This window comes from Falco biarmicus, chromosome 6 (genome assembly GCF_023638135.1).
Source record: "Falco biarmicus isolate bFalBia1 chromosome 6, bFalBia1.pri, whole genome shotgun sequence".
NCBI lineage: Eukaryota > Metazoa > Chordata > Aves > Falconiformes > Falconidae > Falco > Falco biarmicus.
The window spans coordinates 78,610,116-78,636,169 of NC_079293.1; the positions used below are offsets into that span (position 1 = coordinate 78,610,116).

The 26,054-nt window shown below is 44.1% G+C and overlaps 1 protein-coding gene across 3 annotated transcripts in view; it reads right to left on the minus strand.

The window, feature by feature from the left end:
• The window catches only part of EVA1A (eva-1 homolog A, regulator of programmed cell death), a 224,266-nt gene that overhangs the window by 183,352 nt on the left and 14,860 nt on the right, over positions 1-26,054 (minus strand). The gene's annotated exons all lie outside the window — the stretch shown is intronic.

Consider the following 26,054-nt stretch of genomic DNA (forward strand, 5'->3'; position numbering starts at 1 on the left):
ATAATGAAATCCAGGGGAGAGTTACAGCTTACAAAGACAGAACTCAGCACTTCAAAGCATCACCTGCACACTAAAGCATTCCCACATGTCAAAAAATAACATTAAAACCCAGCAATATTGGCACTCACAAAAGTAGGTCTCTTTGTCTGAAAAGACATCTTGATTTCTGTATTACTCATCTTCAGAAAAAGGGCTCTGAGCATTTCCAACAGCATGAAGCTGTGTGTTAATTTGGTTTTATCCACTAGATGGACTATTATTGAGATAAATGTTTGGTGTAAACTGATAAACACAAATTCAGGGTTCCAGCTAAGTATACATGAACACTTCTGCCTACACAAGCAAAAGTTATTTTTCAGGTTGAACTGCCATCTTTTATAATCTTCACTATTGATTTTAGTCTTGGTTAAAAAACTCCTAAAACACTTAATTCATTGTGACCAAAGGCTCTTAAATTATTAAGAATAAAAGAAATGAAAAACACAACTGTGTACCTCACTATCGATATTTCTCTTCCTATCACTTTTCCTCCTCAATTAAAAAAAAAAAAAAAAAAAGAAAAGGTTTTTGAGCAAAAGGTTTTGGTTTATTTTTTCTCTGAAAATTCTCACCTTATTTGGAGTTTTCAGGTTCAAAAACTGGGAAAAAAATCTCATAGAAAAAAAGAACTTGTAGAACCCGATTTAATTTTTATTTAAAACAAAAGCTGTGACTGTTACTTGGCATTCTGTTTTCAAGTGAGGGGTTTTTTTCCGCCACAACAATAATAATTGACACTTTTGACTAGCTGTTTGCCAAACAGCTTCAACCTATTTGGTAGCCTGTTAAGTCAAGTCATGGTCCCTCTCAAGAAGAAAAATTTGTCATTTAAATCCATTTTTAAAGAAGTCCAGCACTGAATAGGCTGAATTTCTTGCCGTCAAACCTCAGCCCAGGATCTGCTCTAATGCACATGTGCACAGCCAGCTCTCCCCCAGGAAGGAGAGCCCTCTCGCAGCAAACCCCTGCTTTCCCAAAGACCACAGGAGAGCACGTCCAGGCCAGCCAGGGAGGAAGGAGAAGCAGCCAGGGCAAGGGGAACAGCAGGACATAAGGGCTCTGCTGCTGATGGATTGGGGGTTTCACCTCTTTCAGGACTTTCTTTTGAAAGCTGTCAGAGCCAAAAGAGAGCGGTCTATTCAAGTTCCAAATGCACAAGGTCTCTTTGGGATAAGTTTTCCTAATCAGCAAAGACCAAACCCTAGCCTCACATCTGGGTGCAACCCAATTACTGAGATTTGAAAGCCAAGCAGAGCTATTAAGCCCGTTTAGCCAGACCTCCACCATAACACAGGCCTTAGGTGCTCACATGACAAACCTTTCACTGAAGCTCAATAACTTCAAAAAGAAGTATTCACTGAGTAAACCCCTGCATTTCGGATTGAAAAGCTCCGAGCAAGCAAAAATCTGTGGCGTATCTTCATAAGCTACAGTTATAGTTAATTACCCTCCTTGTTAAGTGCTCATGCCTTGTTTCCAGCAAGCATTACTCACAACTGGATACAGGCCCAGGCTCTCTCCGAGGTAAATGTGTGCATTTTTCTTCTCTCAATCTCTTTCACTACACTTCTGGAATACAAAATGAGATTCACTCATGGCAATTGAGCTGTTGACAAGTCTTCCCAGCCAGGGACGTAGAATTAGTGTTGCTAACCTTCATAACTTAAATTACAAACCCAACAGTAGTTAGTGTTTTTCTTGGAGCTCCATCTCCTGGAGACAGGTGATTGTGGGAGAATGCCTACTTCACTTACTTTTAAAAGTACATTTTAGATATACTGTGGAAAAAAAAAATCTGTAAGTGCCTTGAATACAACCAAAGACAGATTGAATTAACTCTAATTTTACTTATTTCTCATTAAAATTAATGATCATAGCAGATGTCATGATTTGCAACTGTTGGAGGGTAACTGTAGAGTTACCTCTGAGAAAGTAAAGGCTGAGAATATCAAAAGAAACCAAAAAGTCCTGCTTCTGGGGCTGAGAGGAAACATGACCACAAGTTCTGAGGTTTGGGCAGTCACCACCAGCAGAAATGATTCAGGCATCAAGGGAGCTCATGTCAGCTTTGCTGGTAACTTCGGAAGATCAGGTATCAGCTCTCATCATCTAGAAAAGTCCGAGGTCTGCTTCGCCAATGGAAATCTGCTCTGGCCAAGCAGACCTACAAGGATACCTATATGCAGTATCAACTGAGACACAGAAAAATCAGCAAGCTGCTGACCTGAACATGTCAAGGTACATGCACCTCCTGCAGTTGTCCTGATGTCAAAAAAAGCAAGTGTTGGCCAGGACACACAAGTCCTACACAGCAACTGAGAAATGATGACTCCTATAAACTATCGCTACTGCTACTTAGTGATGATCCCTTAATTGAAGGTGACTTCTGTTATTCTATTATTTGAATTTATTATTTGAATAGAACTAGTAAGTTAACTGAAGATAACAGAGATCTAATTGAAGTTTCCCTGCAGGCTGGTCCTTGGGTACCCAGAAAACCAAGACAAATATCTTTTACAACAACACAGAGTGACCTCCTTGATTTAATAAGAGGCAGCACCGCACTGATCCGCAAGAGTATAGAGGATGTTCAGCTTTCACATTCCCCACATGTTTTTCTTCTTCTGAATCTGCACTGTCAGTGTTTGTCTCCAAGTTCAATTTGCCTTAAGGGTAATATAACAGTCCTCAGGTTCTCACTGCACAGGGTTAAGTCAGGCTAATTCAGTTGGTCTCCCACTGAGCTCAGACAAACAAGCCCACATATCCCTCCAAAGGCAGGGGGGAACCCACTACTCTGAGAATGACTCTACAGTATTAGTAGCAATTCGAGACCTTCTTCTACCAAGAAAATGACATTTTCTAGTATCTGCAGTAAACATGGAAGGTATTTGCACCAGGAATTCAGCCTCCCATGGTCAGTTGGAGAAAGATCTTAGTTCACAAAAGGCAAATTTCTGCTTTATGTTTGACTATTCAATGAAAATTTCTATTCACTCAAGGCTAGATAATCAGATTACTGGGTGCTGTTTTACTGGAGTTCATGCTCTACAGAAGACTATTTGATAGGTTAGCCCTTTCTTAGATGTGGTCCCCAGGACACATCTTAGGAGGTCTCCTCTGAGTAAAATAGTGCTGTTTGGCACTGTAAATGCTTAACCTTTTCTGTTTGTTTTTGCTGTCAGCGTGCAGTAGGTAGAAAGATAATCCCAAGCTGGGTTGCAGTGCATAAACTCACTATGTATTTATGTGATTTCCCCATTTACATATGTGCTGTACAAAGTCCCACCTCACCTACCCAAACCTCATCATTCCCTAAAACCCAGCAGCATTTCCCCAGTGACTTTTCACTCAACTGACAATTCCTTTGATAACACCTGGTATGCAGATAGCATAGTCTAAAATATGTAATAAAAGGTTTAATTTTCCTTAATTTATTAACCCTTGATTTGCCTTTATCTCAAAATACAGTGCAGGGGGGAAATAACTAACTTCCACCTATGCTACTACTTCAGCAATGGCATCAAATAGGGGTCTGTAATAAATCTCTAACTTAAAAATACATTTTAAAAGCTCCACTTAATCCTGTTAGAAGTTTAAAAAGAAGTTAATATTTAACTTTATATCTACATGTTTTAAAAGTTTATTCTCCTTTAGCTTTTTGTTCCGAAAGTGATTTTTGTGTGTGAAAGTTTGACAAGAAGTGCTTTCAGAGATGGGAATCTGATTTGATTTGGCTGAGCCACTGCTCTGTTCTTCTTAAAATTATGGTCCTTTAAAAAAAAATCCAGATACACACCAAAATTGGACATTTCCAGAGAATCATTAAATATTTTGAGTCTCACTCTCCTTTATAATGGCAATGGACATCATAAATACCTCAAAATAGATGGAGAAATAAATAAGGAATCTAGGTTTACTTTTAAAAGCAGGGTAAAAAGAATATGTCCTCAACCTAGAACTGTCAGATGCTATCAACATCTGTCTACATCTGCATGGGTTTGTAAATGGGAAATGGTAGTGCAGAATGACAGTCTCTAGCTGCACCTGATCAAGATTGCATTTTAAGTTGTGACAGCTGAAACACAGCAGAATTGATGGGAAAGGCAACCTTCAAAAAGGCATGTGCAGAAGCATTAGGCACCTGTTTGCTTTATTGACAGGGCAGGCTTTGTTTAAGAAGAATGGCAAGCATATTTAATCTTCATGTCAAAAGACACAGTGGCATTAAAGCGTAGAGAGTTACCTCAGGGACAAAACTACAGTCTTTAATCATCCGAGTCCTCATTGTTTTGGATTCTGGAGCTTGACTCAATACCTTCACCCTTGCGTTCTTACTCCCAACTTCCACTGCGCTGACTTCGAAAGGTCTGGGACTCTAGCCCTTGTTTTAAAGGTGGTAATTACACAAAACTGGCAACACCAACAGATTCTGGTTCCAGGTCATGTAACACCAGAGAATAAGGAGGAGATATTAATTATAGAGAGTGGATAATTGCTTCCTTAGCAGCTAATCCTCCTATTTATCCACCCAAAAGGTCAGATCCAGAAACCCAACACCCTTTCAAAGTACAGTGAATAATCTGTCCTTGTGGCCCCATGCCAGAACTCTTGGCTATGCACTAATCTGGGCTACTTAGGGGCCAAGAGCCTGCGCCAGCCGTTTAAAGAAAATGTAAACACTCATCTTTCTTCCTGGCCACTCGAAATAGTCACCTTAAGCTGATCAGAAAGAGGCACAAATGCAATTCATCACAGCCAATTTCTGCTGTTTAGCCAAGACAAGCAATACTTCGGTGTCTCATTATGCAAAGACAAGGCCAAACATAAGGGCTGCAAGTCTGGCTTTATATAACCAAGCATGAGGCATGACTGCATTTAAGTAAAGATCTGCTGGGTTAGGCACTAAGGTGCTCTTCTCCCTCTTTACGGGGAGAGAAGGTAGCTTTTACCAGACCTGCTGATACCAAGCACACAACCAGCACTGCCAACACACATAACCTGTGAGCAGACACACCCCCACTCTTTCAGTTGAAGCCATTTGGGGTCAGGCAGCCAAGTGAATAGTCTGGCAGCAGGCCAGCGGCCTCTGACTAATCAAATCAAAATAGTAAAGTTAACATTATTTTCCTGTAAAGAATCCTATTGATCAACACCTTGGACATAAGACGTGCAAAAAGTTACAGTGAGGTCTTTCAGGTAAAATGTTCCTGGCCTTTCATTACTCTTTGAAGAACCCATAGCACCCATCAAGTGACCAGTTGCTTGTCCTACTATCTCTAGCTCTCCCCTCCCAACCATCTGCTCTATCTTATTTTGGTCAGACTGTTCTTACATCCCCATACACAGGCCTTCTCACATGGCAGGCAGAGTGACAGCAAGCCAAGTGGTGGGGAAAAAGCCATGGTGCCAGGCAACAGCTGGAAATCTGCACTTCTGCAGTCCCTTCCACAACTCCTGCGTGCATTTCGCCCATCCCAACTGCAGAAGACCACACTTCTGAATGAATATAAAATTAAACCCATCAAATTCAGTTTTAACAACTTTGAACCAGCAGAGGAAGTTCTTGCATTACAATGCTGCAGCATTTTTGATGGCAGAAGCCCTAAAGCCAGATTTCCTTTTCAGTAAGATCAGACTCCCACAGCAAAGTTTCTTTCCATTAGTTATTCCAAAGGCAAAGCATCCAGCGACTTTAAGTGACATGGGCTTAGATTCAATACAAAATTTAGCTCTTAGTCCTGCTTGAAATCCTTACTTCCCACCAAAAATCAACCAAGAAGCCAGGAGTCTGAGCAGGAGTTCAGATCCTGCTTAAGTCACAGCGTTTAAAAGACCATTTAGAAGAACTGACTTCTGGAGCTGCATCTCCCTCCTCGTTGCCCATTAAGGGAACTGTAACAACACTGAACATGGAAGGAGCTAAATTCCAGTCCCCCAGGTAAGGAAAGATCACTGCAAAGCAGGCTTTTCACACAAGTAACTACATCGGGCCAGGGCAGAGCAAGGCATTTGCTTATTTCCTGTAATACCTAGACAACTCAAATAAGCCTTGATAGCCGCCTTTTACAAAACTGGAGAAACAAAACAACAGGGCTTGCACAAAAGAGCCGAATGAATGCATCAGGCAGGCAAGGGGATGCCCTGCATGACATTTTAAAAATGTTTTAATATCTTTTATTTCATATGTCATCAACTAATATAATTTTTCTTCTTTCTTGATGACACATTTTGCTCCCCACATGGACCAGAATCTCAATTTGTTACAGGACAACAGAAACTTTTTGCTTTTGATATTTGATAATAACAGTTTGTTCGGCACCCATAGGGAGTATTTTAAGGTCATATTTCCCAGTCACTGCTGTGCTTACTGATCAGGAAGTGACTCTGGAGAGCTGCGAAAAGCCGGTGCCTCAGCAGCAGCTGGCAGAGACACAGCCTGTTCTTCCCTCTTTAGTCTGCACTGCCTTGGAAAAAAAGAGCAGGAGAGAGAACTTCGCAGCCTTAGATCTGGGCAGAATTTGATCTTCCCTCCAACGCACAAACACCATATAACCAAACTCTGCAAAATCAAATCGAAGTCAGTTTTGACCTACAATCCTGTGGCAAAGACTCCATTATCTGAAGAGTGCCAGCTTTGTGTTTGAACTACACATCTGGGGTTTTCTCCCCCTGGTTTGGGGCTTTTAAAAATTCATTTCTCCTACCCTGCTTGTGAGCCAGTCTCTGCCTGCAACATTCCTCAGCAAAATGCCTTTATTTCCTTTCCTGTTAGGAAAAATGCCTGCCATACAGTGGGCACCGTCACAGCCTAGTAAGCTGGCACTTTGTGATGCTTTTCCACTCCAATAGCTCTCTGCAGCCAACAGCTACAGAACAATGTATAAAGGCTGCCAAATAATTTACTGGGCCATTAATCAATGTATTCTATACCGGTAGCTTTCAAACAGATAAAGCCATGCAGGACCAGAGCAGAGATGCCAGATTGCCCATGCTTGGCTGACCTGTACTTGGTTCAGCTTCTCCTCTATGTAAGGGCAGAAAGGGAGGGAAGAGACTGGAAAGCAGCTGGGAGGACTCCAACAGATGTGTGATGGTACATTAAAATCAGATGGTTGAAGCTGTTTTCATCCTTTGATGGAAACACCCAACTCACACAGAAATTGCCTCCTGAACTGCCAGTTCTTACTTCGGTTAGTTGAAGAGGTGCCCATTTGGCTAGGGCAAGTCACACAGACCCCTTGTTTCAAACAGCTTTATTTACAATACGATGACAAACCAGATGCAGGACAGAACATGGAGTCATATCTGATTCCCAATATCCATGTTTCTGTCATGTATATACAAGTGACAGAGCCATTTCTGTCTGTATAGTATGATGGCTGGACAAGTACCCATCACGTTACATGGGACCAACGGAGTCCCTCTGAAAGACTGCAGCAGGGAGCAGGTCACAATAATAGTTCAAATGGCCAGAAACTATTCCCTGCCCACATTTTGGGGGGCTCAAGAAAGACGATGCCTGGGAGCAAAGCAGGTCAGTTTTTCTGGCAGACACCTCCACCAGTGAGAATCCAGGACACCTCTAAATGACTGCCCTCCTGGCGGCGGGTCCCCAGACACACTGTATTTATACCTCACTTCCAGCTAAACATCGGGGCTGGCCAAACCCGATGCTGGGTCACTGGGCTACCTGCAGCACAGTGCTGGCAATGAAGTGTGGAACCCCTCCTCTGCCCAGGTGCCGGCAGCACCCCGCACTGAACTCAGGTTTTGAGGGTGTTTTAACCCCAGCCAGCAGCTAAATACCACTGAGAAGAAAATTAACTCTTTCCCAGCCAACGAGCGCATGCTGGCAACAATCACCACCTCCAACACAACCCATCCCTTCCTCAGGGCAGCCAAGGCACTGACCAGCACCATTCCCAGACCACCAATGTAACACTTATGGAGGCTACCTGCTGTTAATGTGTACGTAGGCGTTTAACCTGCCCACTTGCTTCCAGCCCAACCTGAATTTCCACTGTTCAACAACACAAATGTTACCAGAGAGAGGAGCATTGAACGTTTCCAAGCCCATTTGCCCTCCACCCCACAAGGTACAGGGGTGGGTCCCGAATAAACAGGTTTTTTTGTTTGAGTGCGCCTGACAAAGCGGAGCCTGACCTTTCCCCTTCGGGGGAACAGCAGGTTTCAATCAAACTTTGCTGAGGGTTGGGGCTATTTTCCCTTCTTGCGGGTCAGGGTGATGCTTGAACTCTCCTTGCCTCAGGTCCCCCACCCACCCCATCAATCTCTTCTCTGCCTTGCCCGACAGCTGGGACCACTGCGGTTATAACAGCCTGCCCCACAGCTGTGTCTCCTCTGGGACTTTCCCTGCCACCACTAAGTGCCTCCACTCACTGGACTGCCTGGCAGTTGGGTCCCCTTACAGTGGCAGAACTTAGACGCTTTGCAACAGGAGCAGCTCACTTGCCAGATTAACATTTTCCACATTAAATTCTACTGCCAGCATGTGGTCTGCTCTTAAAGAAGGCATTAGGTTGGAAATGGCTCAGCTGTATGTATTGTTTCAAAATGCTACAGTATGCAAGGTATTTATGGGTTAAAAAAAAGGGGTGGTTTTGACCCATGATAATGTAAATAGGAGTTAAGATGGGGGCTACAACACCTACTCTCAGGTTGTACACAGATCATTATCACTGCAGCATCTCTGCTGTCAGACTTCACTGAAGATTCAGCCCATTGAGCTTTCATAATACCAAAACACACTGAACTACTATGAAAAAGTTCCTCTGTTCCCTTTTGCCAGGAGATACAGATGCTACTGGCTGTGTCCCAGTTACATTTTTCAATAAGGCTTCTTATTGTAAATACACTTTTCATTATTTCACAGCCAGATGAAGTCTAGCTACTATTCTGGACACTGCTTTAAAGATTAAGAGCTTTTATCAGACTGTTCCAGGCTTGGGCACTCATCAGCAGAGTTGCTGCAATGGCCCAGAGCCCAAGTACATGCTTTTGCCCACACTGGACGCTCGCTAAAAGAAAACAGCACCAGGGTGCTGCCAGGTGAGGTGGCCAATGTGCAACTGGCTTTCCTCAGCTCTTGATTTAGACAATACAGCCAAGCCTGGCAAACCCTGCTCCTTGTTTGTTTCCTGGAAAAATGTTGGTGTGGGTAGGCGAGAGAGATAAGGAATGAGTACTTGTGCTGAGCAGGGAGCAAAGCAGAAAGGAGAAGGGCTATATCCAACTTCATCCCACTTGCCTTTGAGGTACCTCTTGGGCCACAACCCTGCAGAGAGACGCAGGATGGGAAGTGCCTCAGTGTGTGCTGGTGCATAAGTGGTGCCAAGCACAATAAAAACGAATGGAAATGAAAGGAGCCAGTGAGTCCTCTGTGAAAGCAAAATCTGGTGACAGTATCTCAGGTTGGACAAAGCCAGAACAGAGGTATTCCTATCTCAGGGGTCACTCTTGAAAACTACAATATATTTTTCAGTCCCCAAACCTTTTTTTCTTGCCTGCTTCAGTGGGGATGAAAGCGCTGATCCCAGAAAATGAAGAGTTAAGCCCAAACAAAGCATTATGCTGAAAGAGCCTACAATCTCATCCCAAAAACAAATATCAGGATTTCTGAATCTTAAGTCTTACATATTTGTGGATAAGGGGACACCATAAACACAACTTTCCATACAGAACAAAGATAATTTCAATTATCAGCCCCTTCCAAAAGGGTGAGATGGCAGGATTATTTTTTCCTGCCGAGCCACTGATCACACAAGTACTGCCAATGCTTCATTGACTTTCACTGAAGGCCTGTCTCCTACCGCCCAAAAAGACCAAAAAAAAAAAAAAAAAAAAAAAACAAAACAAAAAAACACAGCAGGTCTGGATGAATCCCACAGGCCTGCACTCAACCGAGACATCACAAAAAGAGGGTTTTAGCTCAGAGAAATCACGCGTTGCCTCTTGCTACAGCTTTTCAAAGCTACTATTGGCTCTCCTTCCTCCCCAGTTAGTGGAACCACTATGCCAGGCCATCTGGCACATCAAAATTTATCTTCAGATTTCATTATCCCACTGACCACAGTGTTTCCTCCCATTGACTAATGAAATAAACCCATCACCTCCCAATTGCAACATTTATACCTAGTCTGCTTTAAATGCCCAAGCCCAGGTCGTTTCAGAGGGAATGAATGTCATTCTGCTCTTCAAACAAGCACAGCATTTCTGCTCAATAGGAGACAGCACATCCATCAAAACAATCAATGTCCTAAAGATGGAAAGTGAAAAATAGAAAATTCGAATCTCACTAGTCTCAAACCACTAATGCCAGGCTCCTTGCTCCTTGGGCTTGTTTAGCTCTACCGGAGCAGTACAAGGAGCATTACTTAGCATTCCTCATGGTAAGGGAGCAACTGCAAAGCTTGCAATCTACGACACAGACATTACTTGTCATGACACTAACACAGGGTGGTATTCCAGTTCCATACCTCACCACCATAATAGGGAGTTTCCTGCAAGAAGTGTCCTAAAAAGACAGAAAGAAAGAGTTACAGAATCACCTTATATTCTTTGCAAGTCAGCAAAGTGCCAAGAACTAAAAAATAGACAGAGATGGGATAGAAGCCAGGTTGTCAGCTTTACTGCTCTCCAGTGGTTTTGAGCAGGATCCATCTAGTCTAAGCTAGTTGTCTGGATGTTCTTTGGGTCAGTGGAGAGGAACCGGCACTCATGAGATGCCAGTGATCTCTAGATGTAGCTGTAATGCAAGTCAGATGATGCATCCCCTAGAAGTCCAAAGGAACAGCTAAGCTGAGAAGGTGTCTTTGGAACAGTTAAGGAAAATGGAATCCCACTGCTAATGGTACAATCTGTGCCTCAGTTTCTCCATCTGCAAGACAGTGCTAGCAGTAGTCTCTACAGCAAAATGCTTCCACAGCCATGAATGATAAGTGCCATGTAACTGAATTACTCTTGATGGGGTTTTTTGAGTATGCTTGAACATATTAGTTGGAGACCTGCTGGAAATTCAGAACTGGAGGGAGAAGAGGGAGAAAGCATTACAACCTTCAAGAAAAGCTAGAAAATTTAGAGTGAAGTCACAAACAAAGCACCTCACCTGGCCTGCCTTGCAGGCACACCAAGCCTCCAAGGTATATAACCTGCAGCCTTACCTTACTACTACAGGTTTTAAAGTTTCCAGAGCCTCATTAGAAACATCAATAATGATTTATCACTGAAACACTAGCATGAACAAGCTACCAGACTGAGAATAAAACAGCCTTCATCAGAGCACTCAAAATACACCAAACCGCTTGTGCATGGGCATCAGGAAGGCTGGATGCTCCCCCGACATGGCCAGCCAAGATTATGATGGAGAACAGCCTGGAAGAGTAAATTTCCACCTCTGTCCACTGATCTCCTGCATGATCAATCTCTGTTTAAAAATACCATCAGATGGACATTTCCCTATGTCTCCCCACCACATTCCTGTGATAAGTGTTCCCTCCACAAGCCTAACGTCTAAGAAAACTTCTTACCCTCATTGCACACCCCACAGGGGCTGGAGCACAGCTGAGCTCTGTTATCTTGAGCCAGGCACCATTTACATGACAGTTTCTCTATAATGCAAATCAGGCTCGTTGTCACTAATGGGAAAAGCCCTAAATGAAGAGTTATTGCCCCTTGATACCCACTCCTTGGAGAGCCAAAAAGGGTGTTGACCTCCCTCTTGCACCATCACCACCAGGCCAAGTGCTCAGGGAAAAGCCTGATCTCCTTCCACATCCACCAGTGCTGCCATTAAGCCAATGACATATGACTGGGCTTGAGACAGCTCTGGTCTCCTCCAGAAAACTGCACTAGGAAATGGACCAGAAAAGCCCTGAAACAAGGGATTAAGCATCTAGCCAGCCTCCTTCCCCATCCAGCATTTTGTAGTGTAGGCTGCTTTGGCCAGCAGACACAAGAATGCAGCTCTGTACTAATGCCCCTGTCACAGCACTCTCCAAACTATCAAGCTACAACAAGGTCTTTTACCATCTCATACCAGCATATTCTTCATGCCAGCCCCTCTGCTGCCTTCTCCTTGTCTCACCTCATCCAGGGCCTGCTCTCTTTTCTCGTGCTTCTTCCTCTCCCCTCTTCTTCCTCGGCTGCTCTCTCTTCATTGGCTCTCATCCACTTAACAGAACCAGCCACAGCTGCACATTATCTACATCAGCCAACCCCCCGCCCCTGAAGCCAGCCCACAGCTGTATATTATCAATGCTAATTAACCCAGCTTCGTTCTTCTACATGCCCCAACACTGGCAAGGCTGAGATGGGCTTTAAAAGGCAATCCTACCTCCAACAGGCATGGATACTAGGGTAATAACTCACTCAGGGTACTAGCAGCATCCTGCAGCCCTCACTAACTCCACCGCAGAAAAACAGTTTTCAAGTAGCGGAAGACCTTTGCATAAAGGGACAGGTCTGAGTTCAAAGACAATTCTGAAATCTCTTATGAGCAAGCGCAGAATGCTTGGAAGGGACCTTTAAAGATCACCTAGTCCAACGCCACCAGCATCTTCCACTAGGTGAGGTTGCTCAAACCCTCATCCCACGTGACCTTGAACACTTCCAATGATGGGGCACCCACAGCATCTCTGGGCAACCTGTTCAAGTGTTTCACTATCCTCATCATAAAAAAATTCTTCCTTATGTCTTGTCTAAATCTGCCCTCTTTCAGTTTAAAACCATTGCCCCTTGTCCTGTCACTACAGGCCTTGGTACAAAGTCCCTCTCTCTCTTTAAGTCCCCTTTAAGTACTGAAAGGCTGCAGCAAGGTCTGCCCTGGACATCAAAGTGGGTCAGGCTGATTTGATGCTTTGTAAGACAACATATAAAGTTTGGATCAAGACAATTCTGATACAGTACTGAGGAGCAGAGCAGGCACAGCTGGACCAGTGGTGAAAAAAGCAGTAGAACTGTTTCTCTACCACCTTGACAAGAAGGGCATGGGGACACTGGAGAAGGTAACATCAGAGCCTGCCATTGTCAGACCAAGCTGGCAAAGAAAATGCTCCCACCAGCCACAGCTGCACCTTTACCTTACTCCAGGTCTGCTGCACGGTATAGGCAAACAGCCACCATAGGTCTTGCTGAAGCAGTGTCTCATCAAAAGCATTTGCTGGCAGACTTTACAGGTGTGCATAAACCCTCTGCTGCTTTTGAGCCTGCTTCAATGTTTTGGACTGCGGAAATGCAAACAAAGGCATCCATTCCAGGAGTAACTTCATCTAATTAGTCACAGGCAGGATCAAGTAAAAACATTCATTTGAAAGCAGCAGATCAACAGGACTATCTACCTAACCATCTGCTCAGAGCTATCTATCTAGTTCAGGAGACCTTTCTGTATCATAAAATCTTCAAAGAGGCAGCACTATCAACGGGGCAGTACACATGCCCATCAACTTCCCAGCCCCAAAACTATTTAGAAGTCACCACAATCCAGGTAACTATGGAATCTGGGCTCCAAAAAAAATCATCAAGGAATCAAGCTACAGTAAAATACACACTGTGGACTGTGGCTTCAATTGGCTTGACAATATTTCATTTCACTGAATGTAATTTCTTTCCCACATGCCTCATTCTCCCCTGTGCACATAAAGGATGGAAGTCTTTGAAAAAGCACTGAGAAATTCAGGGTGGGCATTAGTTACTTTTTTTGACAGCACTAAAACAACATATGAAAAGAGGGGTTTTGTTGCTATTATTTGTTTTCCCCGAGTTGCAGCTTAAAGGGGGAAAACAGAAGACAATGTCCCATCCAGTGCCTGCCTGATAGAGCAACAGAGGCTGTCTCTGTCACAGCACTGCAGAAGTTGCGCTTTTGGGGAGTATTGTTTTTATTTCAGGAGAAAAAAAGGAAATGAGCAATCCCAGAAGGAAAGGGTCTGAATGCTTGCTCAGGCTGTGCCATGAAGAAAAGGATTGCTATTGTCAAAGGGTGTTTCATTGTTCAAGGTCTTTCTGAGAAACCTTAAAATATATCCAGAAATGTAACAAGAACAGAAAACAGATCTATTTCTTAAGCTGCCTATTTGTAGCCTGGATGGTAAGACAGACATAGGCTATAGCTTGGCACTGTTAATTACCCTGGTTAACCCTTGATCTTGCTAATGACATTTATTTTTAAAAAAACCCACTTCAAATCCATCAGGAGTGGGCATAAAGAGAAGCCAGCTCTCCCTCATGTGAATAGCCCCACTGCTTTATATTGAATTACTCACCAAGTCAGGACTCCTCACCACTTAAGCATTAGCCTCCAGGTTAATTAACAGCAACAAATTACTACAGTAACTGACCAGGGTCGTTCTTTCATTGGTGCCACTTTCAAACACTGTCCACAGTCTGTCCTCCCCACCAGATTGCTTCAAGCACAAACTTCCAGCCAGGAGACAAGCTCCAGGCAACACCTCCAAGATCAGTCAGAGAAGTAGGACACAGGAGAAATGCAAGGGCACAAGGATTTCCTTAAGGATTCAGAAAATGGCTCTTAACCCAGGAAGTGGTGGGATTCACACCTTAGCATCTTTGGCATGGCTTCACCTCACGGGAACAGCTGGAATCAGCCAGGGCTGTACCTCTGATCTCCCAGAGCTGAGAAACCTCAGAAAGAGGAAAAATTGCAGATAACACAAGTAGACAGACAGATAGGGTGGATCCCAAAAACAGAATGTGAGGATGCAAAGGGAAGAAAGCAAACAACAGATAACAGCAGCACATTACAACACCAGCATTGAGCTAGGGCAAACACAAGCATACATATGAGCATCTCCAGAAGCAGCACCCCCACAGCTCAGCACTGGTGCTGAGCCACAGCATCTCCCCAAGAGCCTGCTGCAGGCACAGTCATGCTGCTGTCTTGCTGGTACTGGCATGCATAGAGCCAGCTCAAGGGTCTTGGTCCCAACCGCTTGATAAAGCAGCTTGGACGGTCCATGCACAACCCATCAAGAGCCAACAACCATCACCAAGAAGGACAGACAGAACTAACACAGGCCACAGATGTAAAGGTTTGCCTTTTTTCCCCCAAAATAAGAGCTTCCTTTGTCCAGACATCTGAGACTTTGGTGTCAGTAGGTCCAGATTTTCTGATCTGTAGAAGAAAGTAACGCTCAGAGACAGAAGAGGATCATCTTCTGTCTCACAGATCAAACCAGTGACAAGCAGCCCTTAATCTCCAGTACCCTGCAACAGGGATCTTAATCAGTCTTGTGCTCCAATGACTGATATCAAGGGAAACATTTAAAAAACACTTAATTGTTCATATTGTGATATCATGCTGGTCAATCAACTTCCTTTTCACCCCCAGCAGGCTTTTCTTCAACAGAAATAATCACCGTCAGCTCCACCACACAGATGTATAAGCGATGGGAAAATGCAGAGCAGGCTGGAGTGAACAAAAGACACTTCAGGCCTGCTGGGGTTAGAATGCGTTTCTGTACGGTAGGTTGGACTCTTCACTAATCCAGCTCTGTTTCTAATGAGATTGGTTCCCATTACAGCAAAAGGAGGTTCAATTTGCCAAGGGGACCATTGTCACACAGGTTAGGGAAGCAAAATAATCTTATCAGTTTGAATTTGAACACTGCCCTCCAATTATATGAACAATGTTTAACAGAGATAAAGAAAAAGTGATCTTCATTTATCCAGCAAGAAAAATGGATTGCCTAACACCAAGCATTCAGCTTCCTGCAGCTGCTGATAGACCTTCACGCTCCAGCCACTGGCTATACCATTGCCAAAATGCACTATCTATCTTTGCATGCTAACTCTGAACCAAAACCAAGCCAAACGGCACCAACTGTGTTTCCAATGCAACTTATTGGTATAGCAGAGTAACAGACCCTCTACTCTTGTAGTATAGCCAAAGTGAAAGCCTAGGGCTGTCAGCTAAAAACAAGCTAACCCAAATGGCAGGAAAATGCAGAAAATTTTTTCATCTCATCTTGCTAAATTTCTGTCTCTGCCTCCCTATCCAATCCATCAGCTCCCCTTGGCTGCTACAGAGACTATCCTCTTCTGGGAGTTCTGCGTCCCACACAGTGCAGCTATAACAAAGAACATTTTTGCAAATAACAGCCAGGCTTCATCTATTCTTTTTTTCTATACAATTCACCCCATCAGTTGTTTAGCTGAACAAAACCCAGTGCTATCCTTTATTGTGAGGCTAACAATAAACTAACATGTGAGCACAGCGTGGGTCACAGATGTGTGCGCTTCATCATCAGCTGTGGAGCCACTTCCCTGCTCAACTCACTTTTATAAAGCTTTAACCTCTTTGAGCTGGAATTCAGCTTGAGCACATAAACCAGGAAGCAGTGTTAACACAACAGAAGCGGCCCCGGTACAAAAGATACATGAAGATGGACATGCTTTGGAAACAGAACAACAATCTCCGTTTCCAAGGGGTTACCCACATCATAAAAATCTAGAGAGGAAACTAAACCGGATAAATCCCAGGGGCTCTAGTTTTGGTGATATCACTTGCACCAGAGGATCTGTATTTGTGCCTTTCAATAGACACATTTACTTTTTTTTTCTGCTATAAAGGGACCGAAAAAACCAAGAAAAATTTGGAGGGGGAATGTCTTCAAAACTAATTTTTAAAGATGTCTTTAAATACATTCCAAGGACTGATCCCAGATTTGTAACCCAATTTTAAGTACTTTTGTCCCAAGTAAAGTAACCCTTGAAGCATGACTGCTCTAAGAACTACGCAAAACCAGACCCATCTTACGACTGCACTTTATAGGCTCAGATCATATCTGCCAACTGAAAGCTTGCTATCATATCCACCTCTAGCTTGTATTACATATAAAATACAGGCATAACATTGCCCTTTCCTTAGTGTACTGTGTCTGGCTGTGATGGAGTTAATTTTTTTTCATAGCAGCTTGCATAGTGCTGTGCTTTGGATCTGTGACCAAAACAGTACTGGTAACCCATTAATGTTTTAGCTATTGCTGAACAATATTTGCACAGCATCAATGCTTTTTGTGTTTCTCACTCTGCCCCCACAGTGAGTAGAATGGGGGGTGCACAGGAGGTTGGGAGGGGACACAACCAGGTAGATGACCCCAACTAATCAAGAGATACTCCGTGCTCTATAATGTCGTGTTCAGCAATAAAACAGAGTGGTGTGGGGTTAGATAAGTCAGCCATCTTTTGCTTGGAAACTGGCTGAGCATCAGTCTACCTGTGGGAGGCAGTAAGTGATTGCCTTTGCATCACTTTGGGTTTTTTTTTTTCTTTCTTTCTTCCACTTCTTCACTTATGAAACTATTTTTTATCTCGACCCATGAGTTTTCTGCTTTTACTCTTCCTTTCCTCTTCCCCTATCCTGTTGGGGGTGGGAAGGGGAGTTGAGCAAGAGGCAGTGTGCTGCTAGTTGCCTGTAAGAGTTAACCCACAACACTTAGTTACCTGCACTTGACTCGCAACTATAATGCTCATTATAACCTGTGCAGTCCATTTGCGCATATGCATTACAGTACTGGAGAAGGAATTGTGTATCGAGTACCACATGTTTCTTCCTGCCTATCACAGCTTGATAGAATGGATAAGGGGCTGCTCCTGGAGAAAAAGATAGATACTAAACAACCTCTGAAATATTGGGCTAAAGTTAGAGCTCCTAATGCTAATCTCTCTGCCTTGGATCCTCATGCACGCAGTGCAGGTGGTGCTCCAGACTTTGCTTCCAGAAGGGTAAGTACATCCCTGTTTGTAGAATACTCGCAACAAGCCGAATAGGTTTTGAATAGCACACAGTAAATAAGGCCCTAGGACCATAACGAACCAGAAGGATAAAGAAAACAATACAGGAATCCCAAGGAGGTGGAGAAAAAGTAGCATGTTCTCATTAAAGAGTAACTTACAACATAAAAATCCAAAAGTCTAGATTCAAGTAGCTAAACTACCTTAATTTTTAACATTCCTTAACTTCCAAATGTTTGATTTGCAACCTTAATACTGTTCTCTGAATGTTGAACACAAAAGCTAAACTTTCAAAACCAAAGTGCACAATTTTTTCCCATAGCATCTTATGCTTATTGCCAGGGCCACAGCAGCAGTGTACTTACAGGTCCCACACAGACCACAGAGGCAAGAGATTTCCCAAAGACTGAGTCCCAAAACTGAACGTCATCCAGCTACAGCAGCTCAAGTTACCACCTATCACTCTAATTGCACTAAGTGTCTGCACTTTTGGCCCAACACAGATTTAAGGGAAACATGTGAGCCAAAAGCCTCTGCAAAATACAGCAAACAGGGGAAATGAACACCAGGAATAGCATACACTATTGAATGCCAGGAATGCCATAAAGCAACCTTGCTATAAATGCAGAGCAGCAAACAATAAAGGATCATAGCTGAGCCCACAGATCCCAAGCATAGGATGCAGGTCACCCCAGCCCACAGTGCGATACAAAAATCACAGAGGAAAAGTTAGCAGAAAATCCTCCCACTGCTGTGTTTGTTTTTATATTTACTTGTTGGAGTAAAAGCCCATTTTAAATCCTTGAGGCTAATACAACACGGCGATAATATCATAGCAGCAAAACCACAATCATCTGATAGCAGATAAAAATAAAATAACACAGTCACATAGGGGGTCTCATAGTAGGTGGTCTGAATGGGCCCTTTTGACAAGAAGCACCATCAGGTACCAAGTCCATTGAGAATTTAGTGTAACTTACCTAAGAGAGTCCTCTCACAGCCTGACAACTCTGGTGCTTCTATGGGCTGCTGGCAGAGTGAAAAGTGTCGCTGCTGGCAACCAGTGTGCTGATACCAGGTCAAAAGATGGTGCACAAAAGTACAGAGTGAATTTCTCTGATTGTAAGTGGCTGATAAAACCTCTCATACTCTAGGTCTCAAGGCCATCTTCTCTTAATGTAACATTTAAAAAGGAAATACATTTTTTACATCTTTCTTCCTCTGTTGTTAAGGATGTGGGATACTTTGCCAGCTGGTCAACATGACCTCCCCTGCCTACCACAACTGAAATGCTTGGACATCTACTGCAAATTCTTCAGCAGTATGCTACATCCATCTGTTAATTCAGATACACTTCTGAAACCTGACCACCCGGAGAGTTTGCCCAAACTGCAGGTCCCACACACACTGCTCCATCTTCATGCAAGAATCCAGATGGATCCACGAGTGGTTATTGCACAGCAAGTCTTAACATCCAAAGGAACCCCATCAACACTGGCACCACAGCAACTATCAACATGGTTCAAGAGCACACGGTATACTTTAAGAGACTCTGCCAAGATTTATTTACAGTGCAACTCAGAACTACCAAACCATCACTGTCTCTCTGACACAAGAAGACACTTGCTGGGTTCTAGGCAGAGAAGCATTAAGCATCCCCAAAAGAGCAGACACACATACTTTAATTACTATGAAAAATCTCATATCCTCAGTTAGTGAGCTGAGCCAGGCATACTTGGATCAGCCCAAACCTAGGCTGAGAGAGACATAACTCACCGTCTTTCCCCAGGCAAAAGAAGCAGCTAGGTAAATAAATAAATAAGGAGAAGAATAGGTAACTCAAGCAGTTCTCTTAAACACATTCACAATTACTACTTCTCTACCAGATTTGATCAGCAAGAAGATGACTTTGGATTAACTTCTGTGCATCCTGTAAAGCTCTTTGCAAGTCAGCAAAGTTGCCTCACAGCTGAGCAGAATTTGGCCCTTGCCTGTCTCTTGGAAAGAGCACATAAATCCCAGACAACAGCAGTACCAGGTCAGTGAGGCACAGCACTGGCGAAGACACAAGGAACCTTATAGTACTGCACCAAACCAACCTGACCAAAAGTCCTTTGAACTAATTTCAGCAGCACATCGGGTCTGTTCCTGCAGGCAGCCACATACTTGTCAAGGGACAGAAACAGCCTGAATCTGTGAAGGTCTTGGATATCTGGATAAAAAGGAATGACAGCACAAAAAAACCCAGCAGTAGTTGCTTTGAATGGTCCCCCACAGGAACTGGGACTGCTATCTTGGAACAGAAAGCACAAAGTTCAACCTGTACATGCGCAAACATGCCAAGCACAAGCAGGCAATCTCAAATAACACACGTAAACAGTCCTGGCCACCTAAATCACTGCACACCCACCTAAACACAGCATGATCCCATTTTCTGAACACTGAGCACTTTGGGAGATCGGGCCATGTTTAAACTAGCATCAACAAAACAATCAGCAAAGGTGCCAAGTGTAAATACATGTTCTTCTCCCCCTGCAGAGACTAAGCTTATCGTGCCCCCACCCCAAATTTAAATTATGATTTTAGGTTCTAGGTATTTTAAATTATGATTTTAGGATCTGCTGAGAAAAGATACATTAAAATTCCCACTTTTTTTTTTTAATTGACCAAACTATTCTATATAAAATCTGCTTTCACAGTGTCTTAAATCAGGGAACGATTTTCACCTGAGGACATGAAACAGTTGTTTTCTTTAATTCTGCAGCATTTGTATCCCTAACAACATGCAGGCAAAGGAAGAATGCTGCAAGGACATTTTCCTCAAATAGGTTGTGCATCTAGTGGGTACTGATAACCTGGGATACTCTGAAGTGATTAAAATTACCACAGCAGATTATTTTTTTTTTAACAATACTAATTAAAGTGTTCCTGGTACTGACAAAAGTTTGCATCAGTGGATCAGTTTCTGGGTCATTGCAATTAGAAGATACTATATAAACATTGTCAGTCATCACAGACGTTAGGATCCCTGAGGTCTCTTGGCTCTTGCTGACAGCTCTGATGACTAAAACAGTGGATTTCCGTATGACATGAGCCAGATGCATACATACAGCTCTGGAGGCTGAAGTCATTCCCTACATGAGGTTTCACATGGACCCCTCATGAGACATCCTGGCATGCACAGCAACCCCATCCATCCCTCCCCAACAGTGCCTTCTTTCCCTGGCACCACAAATACAGACCTGCCACTGTTTTTTTGCAGCAGTAACAGCAACACCTCTAGTCACAGCCCAGGACCACAAACACACAGAATTGGAAACACGTGTTTCTCTTCCTGAAACTCAGTTCGGTGCCCTCGACTATCAGTAAAAGTAAACTGAACATTTTAAGAGTCAGCAAGCCCTCACAGCACTATCGTCACAACTGTTGGGAAATACACAGTGTCTTCTGGAGCAGGCCTCAGGACAGCAGTGCATAGACACTTACATCTTTGCTTAATGTGGTATATTGATGCCCACAAAGCTGCATCCCTGCTGAAAAACTGGAACAACTCACTAAGGCACTGAAATAGTCCCAGCTTCTGTGCTACAGCTTCTCCTCCTCTCCCAACAGCAGCAGAACTGGCACTGGACACCCCCCCCCCCCCCCCGATTTCCTCCTCCAACATCTCTCAGCTCTCTGAGGTCTTTAGACTGCTTCTCACTGACAGACAGACATGACACAAAACCTTGTGAGAACCGCTCTGCCATGGCTGCCAGACCCAGCCACCCTCTCAGCTCCCCAGACCCATCTCCTACAGCTCATCATGCAGCCACATCATTACCAGACAATGCACAACAACATTACCAGAAGAGGCCAACAGTGGTTTTGATGAGATTTTGGGTTTTCTTACCTCTGCAAAGGAGAGTTTCTCAACCCCAGCACAGATGTCCCTCAGCAAGCCAAACTGCAGCCCACACAGCTGTGATTGATGGCTTGGCATGTACGACCTCCAGCTGAGGAGGAAAACATTGCCTGGGGCAAGGACCTCTTCAAGCAGCAGCCTGAGGTCCCTCCAACCTCATCACTCAGAGCCCTTCACCAAGAGAAGGTATAGGGGTGGCCTGGGTTTGGCCCAGTCTTTAAACGAAGTGTAAAGCATATCTGTCCCTGGGGTCAAAAGCACAAACCTCATTACTGAGTTACACCACCACACTGGAAGAGAAATTGTATCTGCCTTTCTCTTGAAAATCCCCTTTTTACAGCCTGCAGCTTTTCAACACATGGAAATCCCGGAGCCCCCTTGACACCATCGACCCATTCAGAGCTGTTAGCCATTCAGAAGCTGTTAGCATGTAGATTTTGGTGATAATTTGGTGAATGGACTTGTCAAACAAATTGCCTTTATTATGGACCGATTAAATGCAATCAGGGAGAAGTGCTTTTCCCCTCCCAACTCCAGCCCTCATCAGCTCAAACAAACACACTGAGCCAATTAGCAGGGATGTGGCAAAAGCAGCTTTCCGTTGAAACCTGCCATTCTTGGGGAAAAGGGGGAAAAAAAACAACCAACAACAAAAAATATCTTTGTGCTTTCAAAGCCAGGAAAAGCCTCTCGGAAGAGGTCCCAAAAGCTACCCAGGGCTCACCTGTAGGGTGTGGATGGGAGTTATCAGTATTCATCTGGCTCGATGCCGGATCAGCTCCCTTAAGCAAAGTGCTGCTCACATCCAACTTGTGCCAAATATGATGCAAAGAACATAAATATTAAAGCAGGCCCAGGGGGAGTAGCACTTCTGGGGCTGTTATTCCTACAACTTTATGTCCTGCAGCTGGGTTCTTCTGTGTCAGAAAAAGCATGAGCTCCCATCAAAGCTATTTCCATGCCTAGAAACCTATGGTTTTGGCTTAGGTCCCTACAGGGGATTCTCTATGTCTGCAAGTGGTTGAGTTCACAGCACAACCTTTTCTGCACTGTGGCAACAGTGAAGGGACCCATCTCCACTAACATGAAACTCACAGCAATCACATAGATCTGATGCCACTACCTTTCTGCCCAATGTGCTTGAAATTAGCTAATGAATGGGAAAGTTATTGAGGAGAATTGGAGCACAGCATCATAATTACATAAGCCTAATTCCCTGCAGGTATGCAGCTGGAAATTAAATGGTCACCTTGGCTGGCAGTGGGCAGAGTAGAATTCAACATGTGTCTGCATGACTAACTTCAGAGACAGGAACCCCATGGCTGGAGCTAGAGACACCACACAGGAAACGAGCAATACCTGTTGACTAAGTTTTTGACAGCTTTCAATGCCTGCATTTTAAGTTAGTACCAATGACTAATTTTGGCCCCATTTTCATTAACCTAGTCCCCCTAAGGAGCAAGCTCTATGCACTGCACATGGATCACTGCCTCCCAGAGCCTATGCAGAGGAGCCGTGGCACAGCTTCCTCTCGCAGGGCAAGGATATTACTTTCTCTTGGACACCCACCACAGACAGAAAAGGGCTAAAACAAAGGTGAAGTTTTATCAGCCAGCAGGGATTTCAGAGAGTTCATTGCTAGGACTGAGATTAGATTAAGGGTTTATAGTTAAAGCACAGAGATTCAAAAGACCAGCCTCTTACCTCACACCTCATCACAGCCTTCAAGTGTCACCTTGAACATAAGGGCTATGCGACACATCAAGACACTAGGTCCTAAGCCTTCAAACAGTCTTGAGCACAAGAACTGATCACAGAATGAGATTAGATCAAGAGCCCATACTACAAGCAGCCACAGAGAAAAAGTCCAGGCCTTCTTAAGAAGTGGCTGCAAAGTGCCTGATAACTCCACTCTCTCCCCAAGGACCCACTTCCTACCCCCAACACCCTCCCGCAAACATAATGTTTAAAGAACTATTAAAGAAGACAACTTCAAAACTCTTCACATAGTTCAAATACTTCACTTAAAAGGAATTTTAATTCTTACATCTCAGATTGCACAAGTCCCCAGCAGGACACGCACTCATCATGTTCACATTGTGGTGTTTGAGCTGTTCAAACAGGAGGGATGGAGTCACAGTGTGAGACCATGTGCTCAGAGGCCTGGGAGCAGAGATGACAGAGATCCCCACCAGCTCTACCTGTGCTTTCCCATGACTGCCTCAGCTCACCACACCTCTGGGCACTCCCTCAGGGTGCCTTGCCATAACCTATGTAAGAAAGACATCTTCCTGCAGCCAAGAGACACACACCTTGAAGACCCAGCCAGTGGGAGAATATTGGGAGCAGTGAGTAGGACATGGGTGGGTTTGCAATTCTTGGTAAGTCTTTTGGCCAGTCCTAATGCATAGGGGCAGTGTGAGAGTAAGATCAGTGCTCTTTGTGATCTACTTAGAGCTTACGACTGACCATCCCTAAGCTGTTTCTTTTCAGGACTGGATCTATGCACTCTGGCCCACCACGAAAAGGCTGTGACCTATCACTAACAGCAGCACCTCCCTGGTAGTGCTGAGCTGAACCAAGCTGAGAAGCCAGTGAAGCTTTGTTGCTGAACAAGGTCTACGGGACTGAGTTAAAAAAAAAAACATTCTTCTCCAAAGAGCATCTGCTGCTCTCTCTGGACGGTACTGGTATTTGGAACTTGGAAAAGCCCTTACATCGCAATGAGCTGTGTCATCTCCCTGCAGCATGTGGGCAGCAGTCGAACTCCTGCAGAAACCTCTATAGGACCCAGCAAGCCTTGCATTCCTCAGCAGCAATAAGCAATACAAATCCATTCATCTCCCTGGGATGCAGACAATTTATGTTTTTGATCCACCACTGCTACATGGGATATCATATGGTAAAGCTTTGGTTTCCCCAGAGACTTTCACTTGCTCAATTCCAGCCACATTGGGAAGAACCTAGAACACTCTGTAGCACAGAAAATTTAAGTAGCCAGAAAACATTACGGTCAAATTATGATAACAGGCTAGTCCCTTTCATTCCTCATGCCAGCTGACAATTCATATATAGGGGTAACAGTAACAAACCACGTGCTCCATAAGTTATCTGGGCCATTGTGCCTTCACTCACACATGGTACCCTCAGGCATTGGAGGGAGAGGAATGGGGTCTTTGCAAAATGCATTGGGGGAACATAAGGTGTGATCTGGGCAATGCTGTGCCTTTTCCTACCCCCTTTCACCTTGTGGCTACCCAGCTCCATAACTTACAAAACCATATCTGAGCTGCTACACACTGGGTACAACCCTTTCCTGTGGCAAACCATGTTTCCTGTGCTGCAAGGTACGGTCAGTCCAACAAGACTGGGGACATTTGCCAAGCTGCTATCAGGAAACATAGCTTGGATCTGGCAGAAGATTTCAACAATTGTGGAAACTCATGGGAGATTGTGCTGTTGGGATTACAGACCCTGCTTCAGAGTACAGCCTCACCATGCATGCACACAGGGTTTTAAACTACTCCTCCCAAAGTATAACAGTACAGTTGGATGTTGCAGGAAACATGATTTTGTTATCAGCAACCTTATCCATTTTTCAAAACAACAGCATCTCCCCCCCCAGCCCATCTCCCGCCAGCATCACCAAAGCCTGTTGAATTTGCTTCCATTGCTCTGGCTGTATTGTATACCCACACTGTAAAATACCCTTGCTCTGGGACGCTTTCATACATTTTAATGCTTAGCAATTTAGCCTGGCTGGGACAACCTTTATATTTCAGAGGGACTAGAACTTGTCCCATTGCAGCTTTAGCTCCTGTTGTGCCTGCTCCATGCACCCCCTTCTTCATTAACTTGTTTGCAAGGAGGAGCATAGAGAAAGCTCAATGCCAAGAAAGTGATAAAAACACACCAGAAACACGGAAATGCCTCAGTCCTTCCCATTCAGAGGCAGACCTGCCTTGAATGGCAGCCCCCAGGACTGATCTGCCTCCAAAGGAGACTGAATCACAAGCAAGTCAGCCCCCTTCAATTTACATTAAGACTTCAAGCTAGTGTGTATATTCTCCCCCCTCCCCCCCAGGCTCCTCCTTTCTAACACAAATCTCACAGCACGCAGACACACGCGCTCCCAGGAGTGAGCAGCAGTGTTGTGGTGTGTTGAAACCCAAGTCTAGTGAGACTCAGCTCTTGCAAATGACACTTTTAACTATAATTAGCAGCTCTTATCCACTACAAGAGTTTTGCAACACACACCTAAAGAATATGCCAGACTAGTTCTTCACACTAAGACCCAAAATTAGAATCAATACCCCAAAAGCAAAATGACCCTCACTAG